Source organism: Natrix helvetica (assembly GCF_964273705.1).
Source record: "Natrix helvetica genome assembly, chromosome: 3".
In the NCBI taxonomy this organism is placed as follows: domain Eukaryota; kingdom Metazoa; phylum Chordata; class Lepidosauria; order Squamata; family Natricidae; genus Natrix; species Natrix helvetica.
Genome location: NC_138549.1, coordinates 142,656,521 through 142,669,202, shown reverse-complemented (window position 1 = coordinate 142,669,202; position 12,682 = coordinate 142,656,521). Strand labels below are relative to the sequence as shown.

General features: G+C 39.8%; 1 protein-coding gene across 1 annotated transcript in view; it reads right to left on the bottom strand.

The window, feature by feature from the left end:
* The window catches only part of CBFA2T2 (CBFA2/RUNX1 partner transcriptional co-repressor 2), a 125,256-nt gene extending 123,353 nt beyond the window's left edge, over window positions 1-1,903 (bottom strand). The window contains exon 1 of the mRNA XM_081946714.1: window positions 1,756-1,903. The gene's annotated coding sequence lies outside the window, so the exon portion shown is untranslated. The remainder of the gene's footprint in view (window positions 1-1,755) is intronic.
* Between the last annotated feature and the right edge of the window lie 10,779 nt (window positions 1,904-12,682).

Genomic DNA, 12,682 nt, shown 5'->3' with positions numbered 1-12,682 from the left:
TTATCTGTGACCCTACCAATTATGCTATGCAATTATGCCTAACAGATCATAATTAATCTATCTACAGTTTAGCTTGATTCCCACTGGAATGAAAAGGAGACATAATGTAGCTGTATGAATAACCAAATGCCATGTCATACTTTAATCAAGTTGAAATATTAAGTGACTTTTTTGGTTTTATGTGTTCCAATACTGAACAGACCATTTAGCGTCATTATAAACTGAAAACGAAAATCAAAAATACCATTCAAAACAAGGTTATTTTCACATGCATTATTATTTAAGGCATCGTTATTTTTTCAAAATGTAGTTCTTGTGTATTATAAATCCCTTATACAAGGACTTTTACTATACTTTGCCTGGCATAAAAGCAGAAAGACAGGCTTTTCTCTTTGCTGTAAAAAAAAAAAGCAATCTTAAAATTATATTTTTCATGAAACAGAGACAGGTCATCTTCCCAATGCGAAGCATAAGCTTTCCAAGGATGGGCTGTGTGAATGAGAACTGACTGCCTGTTTGCAGACACTCTCATTATCTGGACTAGGCCTTGAGTTTCAGAGCCTGTAAATCTCTCTTTAGTAAAGACAGCAGTGAGCTAATTTCAATTAACTGCCTGGTGCCATATGAATTCTATTAATATCAAAGTAATGAGGTAATTACTGTGATTTGAAGAAATTACTGGGGAATTGCTTTGGATGAAATCTAGTGAGCGGCAAATGAAAACATCTGTTTTCAAAGGAATAATAGGATATTTTAAGAGGGATTTTTCTCCTTTTCTCCTCTCCCTCCCACTCTTTCTTAAAAAAAAAAGCCATGCATTCAATCCCTCTGTGGTTTTATGTGGATAGCATGGCATATTCTGAGAGAAGATGAATTACACTTTATTGGGAGCTATTGCAGTAAGTACTGCACTTCTGGATGTGGTTGACGCAGCCACAAACAGAGATGCTGCGGGATGTACCGTAAGCAACTGAAACATGGTTTGTATAGCACATGAAGCTTATTTATCACATGAACCAGAATTTATTGACTAAACCACAATTGCTGCTTCTGCCCAATGTTCTGGCCTATTAAACCATGGTTTACAAACCATTTGTCTGTGTTCACACAGCTCACTCAGCCAAAGCCGAGGTCATAAGAATTCAGAAGTTTAAGCAAAAACAATACTGTTTTTTCTGGCAAGAATCAAATAGCACCAATAGATTTCTGATTTAAAACAACCACTTATGTGTGGCTCCCAAAAATTGGAAGTTATAAGGGGGGGGGAGTTAATGTGTTAGAAAATTAAAAAGAAATATAGAAATCCCATCAGAAGAACAAGTAGTGCCTAGAATACATACATGCCTACTTCGAGCAATGGGCAACTTTTAAGATGAACCTGGACAGGATAGCGCTACATAAGGTAAGCAAAATCTGACTACCAGTATCTGCTTCTGGCTCTACGCAATTAGGTCTAGAGCAGTATTTCTCAACCTGTGGGTTGGGACCCCTTTGGGGGTCGAACGACCCTTTCACAGGGGTCGCCTAAGACCATCGGAAAACACATATTTTCAATGGTCTTCGGAACTGAGACACGAATTTTATGGTTGGGGGTCACCACAACATGAGGAACTGTATTAAAGGGCCGTGATATTGGGAAGGTTGAGAACCACTGGTCTAGAGTGTCTTGATGTGGGGAGCATCTTCTCATCTAACAGTCTGTTGGATGGCTAAACGTAGGAATCATTCTGTCATTTGTATCAGTTTATTACTCACCCCTTCAACATTCATTTGATTTTCCTGGCCAGTCATCTGTCATGAACCTATTTAAGTCCCAGGCAGTCTGTCAAAGAAGTGCCTTCAACTGTCCTTCTCCTCCTACACCAATCCTGTAGAGCAGAGGTGGGGACCAATGGCCCCTTTATGACTTATTGACTTTAACTCCCAGAATTCCTGAGCGAGTACGGCTGGCTCAGGAATTCTGGGAGTTGAAGTCCACAAGTCATCTCTAGAGGTGGAGCTCTCCTCTCACAATCAGGAGGATGTGAGTTTGATCCTAGGTAGAGGCAGAGGTAGGGTCTCCTGCTTGAGCAGGGGGTTGGACTAGATGACCTGCAAGGTCCCTTCCAACTCTGTTAATCTGTTAAAAGTATAAAAGAGCCATCATTTCTCAACCCTGCTGTAGAGCATGGCTATCCAATCTTTTAGCTTGCCTGGGCCACATTGAGTGAAGAGAAATAGTCTTGGACCACATGTAAAATATAGTTTTATAATATAAAATCATATTGTTGAAAGAAATGTCCTTCTGGGTTCGGCTCCAAGTGGGGAAAAAGACACTGGAGACATGGAGGCTGCTTGGAAAGATGGTTTAATGGTGGACAGGACCACATGGCCCGAGCCCTGAACAGAAAAGGTGATCACATGCTTCAATGTTGGTGGAGAAGAAGAGAAGGGAAGAGAAGGGGTGAAGAAGGGCTTGCAGGGATTTTTATAACCTGTTCAGTCCCACCTATCTGTTTCCTGTTCCTGTGTAAGAAATGTATTCTGATTGGTTGCCAGACTCACATGGGCCCATGCAGGGGCAACCCTCTAGGCTGTTTTGAATTCAGGTTTGATTGAGTTCAGCTGCCATGTGGTCACTTGAATAAAGGCTTATATTATCCTGCCTTATCCCATCACTCTGGAGTTAAGAGGAGAACTCTTTATTATGTAAAGTGGACTAGCTTGGCCTTCTTAATGGCCCATTGACAAAGCGGGGAAGCTGCAGGAATTTACTCTGTGTTTAAAATGTGTTTCTCCCTTTTTCACATCCAGGAAAATATAATATTCTGCCTTATCAATATTTCCTAGGATATTTCATTTTTCTGGGAGAGGGCTAGGTGATAACTTCCTACAATATAATGTCAAAAATTTATGATTTTGCGGAGCTACATTACTAGATGTCCATGGTCACAGACGGCCAATGGCACACAGATTGGACATGCTTGCTGTAGTGTAGTCATGTTTGCTGCAAGGGACTATTTTTTCTGGAAAATTTAAGCCCCATAATTTCTTTGAAAATTTGCTTATGTTGTAGGTTGTAGAAAGTATTTTCATGTGATTTTTTTTTTTAATCAGACATTTGCGGAAGAAATCATAGGTTTATCTTATGTGCCTGAATTCCTAGGCCTCTTTCTTTCCTTTGCTCACTGAATAGCTCTTGGCTGGCCCCTACTGGCAGCCTTAAATTATGTATTTGTTGTGTGTCTCCCCCTCCCCAGAAAAACAAATGTTGTACAAGATAGAAGGCAATGTTTTGAAATTAAATTCAAACGGACAATTTTGAAATCGATAAAGCTTTTTGACAAAATTATGGAATCTCTTGTCACTGCCTTTTTTTTTGGGGGGGGGGGTCTTTTAAAAACTTCAAAGTCTGGTCTACAAGTCTGATACTTCATAATGGTCTCCCCTCTAAGCATCGATCAGGTCTGAGTCTGCTTAATTTTCTGTGATCAGTCAAGGTCACTGCCACTTACGCCTGATACAAGATACTTCTACTCTATTGCATGCACACCGTACATGACCTGACAGAGCAGGAGGAAAGCAGTTCTGCATAATGGGAGAAGGAGCCAGTTGGAGTTCTATATTAGCAACTGGGTCTTTTTGCACTTTATATTCGTTGTACTACTTAGGACTTTTAAAAAGTTTGATGTAAAGCAAGGTTCTATATATCATGTGGCTCCAAAATCTAATTCAGCACATTCATAAAGATGCAAAGGGACGTGGTGGCTCAGTGGCTAAGATGCTGAGCTTGTTGATCGAAAGGTCAGCAATTCAAATCCCTAGTGCCCCATGAGGGGGTGAGCTCCAGTTACTAGTCCCATCTTCTGCCAATCTAGCAGTTCGAAAGCATGTAAAAATGCAAGTAGAAAAATAGGGATGGTATTTGGTGGGATGGTAACAGAGTTCCGTGCGCCTTCAGCGTTTAGTCATGCTGGCCACATGACCACAGAGATGTCTTCGGACAGTGCTGGCTCTTCGGCTTTGAAACCAAAATGAGCACCACCATCGCCACCCCCACCCCCCGAGTCAGGAATGACTAGCACGTATGCGAGAGGGAAACTTTACCTTTAAGATGCAAAGATGGATCGATATCATCAGCAAGTATTGCGGGTCCAATTGACAAAAAAAGATCAGGACCTTATTGGTTGGAAACATGCAGAAGAGGCCTTCATCTTGCAGTGGACAAACAATGGCCAAAATGATGATGATGGGGAGAAGGAGGAGGAGGAAGCAAAAGTGACAAATAAAGCTTGAAATAGAACTGGAAATGAAATAAAAGTTCAAAGTAAAATTAAAATAATGTATTTTTACCATTTAAAAATCCCAGCATTTTAATCCATGAATTTGCACTTGTAGAATTCCTAGAATTTGCTCTACGTTCAAACTGTTTTAAGCAAAATTGAAGTTTAAAAAAGTGAGAATCATTTTCCCTAATATTTTTTACCTAGTTTGTAATTAACTGGATCTACACATCTCTTTATATATTGGTTTATATTATATAAATTGTTTTTAATTTTGACTTTCCAAAACTCAGTGCCACTAGAGATAGCTGTACCCCATTATTTTGCCAAGTGTCCAGGCAGTGACCAGATGTCTAAACAATTGGGGGTTTTTTTTGGATCCAGAATCAACAGTGCGGAAGGAAATTTTAAGCTGTTGTTGTTTAACTGTAGCAGGAAAATTAAATAGAAACTCAAGAAAGGATAACATACCAAACCATACACAATCTCTCTTTAGCTGTTGAGCGTTCCAGTGGAATGACATCAGAGATACACCCAAGGCAGCCAATTGACACAACACCTAGTGGTAGGTTTGTGCCCATACTCCAAGCTGAAGAAATACTACCGGGGCCTTATCAAAGAGTGGTACTAAAAACCTTGTTTTTATGGTACCAAGACTGCAGGACCCAACCCTGAGCAGAGGGTGTAAACTGACAGAACCCTGTGATAGGAACCAAGAGCTCAGGATATATACAGATAAGCCAGTATTAACCAAAATAGTCCTGAGGTTCTTGCACAGCTCTGTGAAGATTCCCCATCTTCTTCTTATTCCCCAGACAGAAATAAAACAAGACAACTACACTAAGAATGAACTCTAAGCTTCTATGTCCTTCTTAATGTGAAGGAGAAATTAAAAATTGTCACTATTTCCTTGAAATACAATGTTCTTCCACGTTTCCACTACACCCATTTAAGCAAAAGCTTCTGTGGATGTCACATTATATTACTGTAGTCCTTAAATATATACAGGAAAAGTACGGGTGGCCTTCCCTTTACAACAGTTATATTTAGTGACCACTTGAAGTTACAGCGGCACTGGAAAAGTGATTTATGCCCATTTTTCACACTTATGACCATTGCAGCATCCCTATGGTCACATGATCAAAATTTAGATGCTTGGCAACTGACTCATCTTTATGACAGTTGCAGCATCCCAGGGTCATGTGATCACCTTTTGAAAATGTCTGACAAAATCATTGGGGAAGCCAGATTCACTTAACAACCATGTTATTAACTTAACAACTGCACTTAACAACTATGACAAGAATGGTAGTAAAATGAGACAAAAGCCCACTTAACAACCATCTCACTTAGCAACAGAAATTTTGGGCTCAATTCTGGTCATAGGTTAAGGACTGACTACCTGTACTACACTATTCCTAAAATAATTTTAGGAACCAGCAGATAATGATTTATAGATACAACTGGTTTGGGATAAGGGCTGCTGATGTGAGAAGAATAGATTTTTAAAATCTATTTGTGTCTATCCCCTGGAAGAGAAACCTTTTTCTTTAGAGAAAGATTCATTTTGCAAGAGGTTTAGATCATTTGCATAGACACTTCAATATCATGCTGGTCATGGATTACCCAATTCTAATTTAATAGGATGATCGACCCTTGTCTTTTTCGTATTTTTGCCATTCTACTGAACTAATTATTATTGACAACATATGGTATGACCATCCTGTTTTACTATTGCCCTGTTTCAAAGGAAATGCAGCTTTAAATTTTGGTAATACTTGGGTAACATTTCTCAAGGAAAAACTCTGAATATAATTTTAATATATTAAATATTAAATGCTTTCCACAAGTTAAGCTATTTTCGCTGCATAACTGAACAGTCCTAGGCTCCCATCTGAGGACATATTGCTGAAGCTAAACAGGTCTAGGACTGGTCAGGGCATATGCAGGAGATCCCAAATGACTCATTTTAAATTTCATGATTGAAATAATTATAAGTGTATTTCCTGCTTTAATTGATTCCTTCCCCTAGATAAAGAGACACTTCAACTTTTCCTACTGTAGGCACCGTTAAAAGATTCCTTCTCCATCTTCACAAACATTGGGGGAATCCCCAAATACATAATCTGGTTCTGAATATGTTGAATAATTGTACATAGCCTGTATGGGGAATATGATCTTCTAACTTAATAAGCTATGGAATGTCCGATTAATCCTATGACATCTCTTGCATTCTGAATGACAACTCTAAAGGGTAATTATGCCCAACAGCCATCTCAAAAGAGAGGGCAACAATTACACATGTGTGATTAACTGTATACATTAATTGGGAGAGAAATTGTTCACATCACTGGATGTGAACATATGGCATAAATATCTATCACACTTTTCAAAATGACAACTTAATGGAGAAATTTCAATGCAGGTCCAGTCATGGAAAACTGAGGTTAAGCTTTAGTTCTACTCATAAAATTTTGAACAATTCTCACCAATTATTTATCTCCCCCATGGAGATATTCCTAGGATCATCCCATTTCATGATCACAGCAATTCTATAAAGCAGTGATGGTGAACCTTTTAGACACCAAGTGCCGAAAAGGGAGCGCATGCACGCACTTGTCGGCGATGAGTGCCAAGTGGACATGCACAGAGCTGGAAATGTACTTCCAAATTCCCAGGTGCGTATTCACACTGGCCAGCTTATCTTCGGGTTATTGGTGCACATGTGCATGCAACGATCACTTAGCTGGTGTGCATGCACACAGTGGAAACTGAAAGGCCAGCTCTTCTGGTTTCTGGCACTGCCGCACAAGCAAAAAACAGCTGACCATCGTGCACTCATGCATGCCAGAAACGCAGAAGAGGAACGGGCGACGCTGTGTATGCCAGCTAACATGGCTCCGCATGCCACTTAGGGCACACATGCCACAGGTTCGCCATCACGGCTATAAAGGGAGGTCATTATACTGTACTACAGTAAATTTCATGTGGACAAGACTTTCAGATATGCTGGTCTCATTCAGGGAGTTACAACGTTCAGTTCCATTGGTAAAAATCCATTGGGTGCAAAATGATCTCTGATTCACACATTATGAAAATATAGTATAAGTTGTCCCAGGGGTGAAATGCTACTGGTTTGGACCGGTTCGCCCAAATCGATAGTAAAAAATGCTACCAGTTCGGGTGACCCGGTATTTCCGACGATCAGCTGATTGTCAGCTGACAATCAGCTGTGATGTGTGATTTATATTCGCTAGAATCATCTGTATTTCCTGCAGATTCTTTTCCTCACTGTTCTACTTATCTTTGCAGACTCAGAAGGCTTCAAAATGTTCCTTTTTTAGTGGTGTGCGAGCCTTCCTCAGGTGCACCTGTGCCAAAGTGCGCGCTTGGTAGCAGACTCATCAAACCAGTAGCAGACTTCAGAGGATTTCACTGCTGGGTTCTTCTCGAAGTATGACCACAATTGAACCCAAAATTCCTGTTGCTAAGTGAAACATTTGTTAAGTGCATTTTGCTTCATTTTGTGACCTATCTTGCTACAGTTGTTAAATGAATCACAGCAGTTATTAAGTTAGAAACATGTTAAGTGAATATGGCTTCTCCATTAATTTTGCTCATAGAAAGGTTGCAAAAGATGATCACATGACCCTGGGACACTGCAGTTATCATAAATATTAGTCAGTTGCCAAGCCTCCAAAGTTTGATCACATGACTACGGGGATAGTCATAACAGAGGTGGGTTGCTGTGGTTGGGCGAACTGGTAGGAACAGCAGTGAAAGGCTCCCGCCCCTGTGTATGCACAGAAGTGTCGTGCGTATGCGGGAGCGCATCCAAACTGGTAGTAAAATAATTAGCAACCCACCTCTGAGTCATAAGCATGAAAACAGTTATAAGTCACTACTTTCAGTGCTGTTGCAACTTTGAAGGTGACTAAATGAACTGTTGTAAGTCAAGGACCACCTGTATTTGTTTCATTATTGTCTTCTATTAGAATCATCTGCCATGGCTCATTATATTTTCAAGTCACACTCTAAATGTTGTATTTTGGGCCAGCAGAGGGAGCCAAAAAGCAACATTGGAGCTACATAGAAAACTACAGATTTTCTGGAATGATGCATGAAACTCTCCGGCATACCCTCAATAAACACATTTTACATGTAAATAATTATTTAGCGAGTTTTAGTATTGGTAAACGGCGATGAAATTCATATAATGGGTAGTTATCAAACACATATTGAGTCAATTGTCAATTCATATTGTAACTCACTTTATTTGAGATTTTTTTTTCACCCATTCCATCCTTCTATTCTTTTATTTAGACCAATCTGCATTACTTTCAAATAAAATTGTAGAACAGGTTCACTCAAAAAATTAATTTGAACATTTTGATACTGAGCTGGTACTGTGAAGTCAATACAAGGTAGTGTGTCTCTGGGTATAGCGCAGTGACGTGTGGTGAGGTTTATGGCTGGTGAGGCTGGTAACGTCATCAGCGCGAGCCACGGTCCCCTTCATGTTGACTCAGGAAGGTGGGGAATGGGACCACATGTGCAGGAGGCTGAAGCTGCCTCAGCCTCCTGCACATGTGGTCCCATTCCCCTCCTTCCTGACTCCTGAGTCAACATGAAGGAGACCACGGAGCGCGCTCCGCGGGACCGCGGCTCACGCTCTGCGGTCCCCTTCACGTTGACTCAGGAAGATGGGGAATGGGACCACGTGTGCAGGAGGGAGGCTGAGGCTAGAAGAGCCTCCTGCACAAGTGGTCCCATTCCCGGACCACGTGTGCAGAAGGCTCCTCAGCTCCTTTTCCCTTTTTTTATTTTCATGATGAGAGCGGTGAGGCTCTGCCTCCCCTGACCGCACGTCCCTGGTATAGCGTATTCTAACAAGATTCTTTTACATAAAGTGAATTTACATAAAAATTCCTAGAACCGAAGAGGAATCAGATTATGTGCCTATATAGGAACAAGTAAGTGCATTGTATAAGTATGGAGGGCTGCTCATGACTTAAAGAGAAGAGGAAGATAGCTATGCCGTGAAAGACTTGCTTTAAATAGAACATTTGTTTAAGTATTCTGTTCTATTGGGGTCAAAGAATTGTTTATGAAAACATACTCATTCATGTACATTAACAACTAGCATTCAGTGTGAAAACAGTATTAACATCAGCAAATTTTAAAACAATAATGAAAGCCTGATGAGAAGTTTTAATAAACATGAATGTTTACAAACATCATACAATTCCAGTTGACCTAATTTATGAATCTTGGGTTTGGCTTCTTTTCCTTCCAATCAGGTTGGCATCTTCAAATTCAGCCACTCTTATTCCGAATGATTAGGTTGCAAAATATTGATATACAGCTTTTGCTCTTTATACTGCTTGCTTTTTACTTACCCATTTACAAGAGAACCTTTCCCAATCTGGAGCTCTCAAGATGTTCTATACTTCAGCTCCTGAGTTCCTAGATATCACTATGGTGATGTTTGGGAGTTTGGGAGCTCAAATTCCAACATATATATATAGATTACCAAGTTGATGTGGTTGATTTATCTTCATTGCATGAGGAATCTTTGATGAAGGATTTTAAAGAAAGTCTTTTGAAAACCCAAGTAAATCATCTGTAAAGATTATACCCATTCAAATATTTGACATGGCATTCTTTAAAAAGTTGAATGAGTAGTGAGATGGGACCCATATTGATTGTCCATTAGCAAGGTTTGTGGTTTTGAACGTTTGATCATTTAAGTATAATAAACTTTCCGCTGATATACTTGGAACAAATATAAAGCTTATTACAAGTCAATATTTTGGATCTTCCTCTCTTCCCAATTCCTAATTATGGTTCTGCTGATAACTTTCTATTCCTCTGGCATGAGAGTTCTACTTTAATTATATGAACAGTAATTTCAGTTTGAATTCTAAAATTGAATGGATGGATATAATCTGAATCTGGTTATATGTTGTTATACTGTAATTCATCAATACAATTTAGAATGTGGAATCTCCAAGGTTTAGGATGCAGAGGCCACATTTGGAATTTTGATAGATAGTAATTTAAACTTTGTGGGAAATCCTTTTATATGACGATTATGTATGTATCTCCAACCTCATATGTAGAAGGGATGAACACATTTTATGCTGATTTATATAATGCTTATATACAATTCTTCAAAATGATTCCTGATTTTCTCCTTGAAAATGGTGGGTATAAAATCAAGATCATATTGTGAAAACTTTGATTTCTACTTCTGCTTTAGCTTGATTTAGAACTTGCATATGGACAATTTGTGATCAGTTCCATATTCAGTCCTTGGCATTGATCTTTGCTGTTATAACTGAGGTTTTCCACCTCTTTGTACCAATAGCAGAGTTTATTTGTTTTCCAGGTGATGATGTCCATGTATATAAGTGTTGTCTGAAGAGTCTGTTAGCAATGAAAAGATTATTAGATTGATAAAAAAATGATACATTGTTTTCCTGATTCCTTTCATTTTCTTAAACCATACAGTCCAACTATATTTTCCTACTTCTTATTTCCAATGTTGGCATGTTCTTCTCCAACAATAAGCAACACATTTGGCTTGCATGTTCTATCAAATTTAAATTGACCCTGAATATAAATCCCATAAACCTTTTCTTCTGCATCAATGTTTGGAGGATAAACAAAGAGAAAGCCAGTTTGATGTAGTGGTCAAGGTGCTGGCCTAGAAACCAGGGGACTGTGAGTTCTAGTCCTGCCTTGGCCAGCTGGGTGACCTTGGGCCAGTCATTGACTCTCAGCTCAATCCACCTCACAGGGTTGTTGTGGGGAAAGTAGGAATAGGAAAGAGTATTATGTAGATTTGCTGCATTGAATTATTTATAAAAAAATAAAGGTGGGACAAAAAATATCTAATAAATAAGCATAAATAATTGTCATATTAAAATATTGTTCCACAAAATCTAATTCATGTTATTGACTAGACTGAAGCCAAGTACTGGCTTTGCTGTATTTAGTCTTGTGAAAAGAAGGACTAGGGGAGACATGATAGCAGTGTTCCAATATTTCAGGGGCTGCCACAAAGAAGAGGGGGGTCAACTTATTTTCCAAAGCACCAAAAGGCAAGACAACAAACAATGGATGGAAACTAATCAAGGATAGAAGCAATCTAGAACTAAGGAGAAATTTCCTAAAGGTGAGAACAACTGAATAGCTTACTTCAGAAGTTGTGGGTGCTTCATCACTGGAGACTTTAAAAAAGAGACTGTACAGCTACTTGTCTAGAATGGTATAGGGTCTCCTGCTTGAGCAGGGGGCTGGACTGAAATACTTTCAAAGTCCCTTCCAAGTTTGTTATTCTATGTGATTTCTAACTATGAAAGCAAAACTGTCTTTTACATGTCCTGTGTAGAAAACAATGTGATCTTTTGACTGTAAGTGTTCAATTCTCCAATCCATCTCAATTAGTTGATGGCTAAGATGTCAATGTCAATTTCACAGTATTGAGCTTTCCCATAGCCACACTTAGACTGTATTCCATTGCCCCATTGTAATTCTGGTTTGGCAGCTTTAGATTCTTTTTTTTCTTTTGTGGCAACATCAGAACTAGATATCCCAAAGACTTTAATTTAGCCACATCATAAACACTACTAGTATTTTAAACAATCCTCCACTCTTCCTCCGGAACATGTTGATATGAAGGAACCAGTGGTGGGTTTCAAATTTTTTTGGAACCTACTCTGTGGGTGTGGCCTCCTTTGTGGGAGTGGCTTGCCGGCCATGTGACCTGGTGGGAGTGGCTTGGCAGTCATGTGACCAGGTGGGCATGGCTAACTTGGAAAATGTGGTGAAACTCACTTAACGATGCTCTTGCTTAGCAACCAAAATTTTGGGCTCAATTGTGGTCATAAGTTCTTTTTCTTTCTTTCTTTCAGCTCTCTCTCCCACTTTCTTTTTTTCTTTTTCTTTTTCTCTCTCTCTCTGGCTCTTTCTCTCTCCCTCTCTGTCTCCCTCTGTCATTTTCTCTGGGTGTCTATCTGTCTGTCTCTCTCTCTGTATCTCTGTCTCTCTCTCCTCCTTCCCCCATCTCTGTCACTCTGTGTGTGTGTGTCTGTCTGTCTCTCACTCACTCTGTGTGTGTGTGTGTCTGTCTCTGTCTCTCCCTCTGTCTCTCTCCCCTCCCTTCCTCTCTCTCTGTCACTCTGTGTATGTGGGTGTGTCTGTCTCTCACTCATTCACTTAATCACTCACTCTGTGTGTGTCTCTCTATCTTTCTCTCCCTCCCTCCCCCTCTCTGTCTCTGTGTGTGTGTGTGTGTGTGTGTGTGTGTGTCTGTCAGTCTCTCTGATTCCCTCCCTCACTCCCTCTCTCTGTCTGTCTGTCTGTCTCACTCACACACACACACACTGTGGTCACCTTGTTGAGTGTTCCAATCA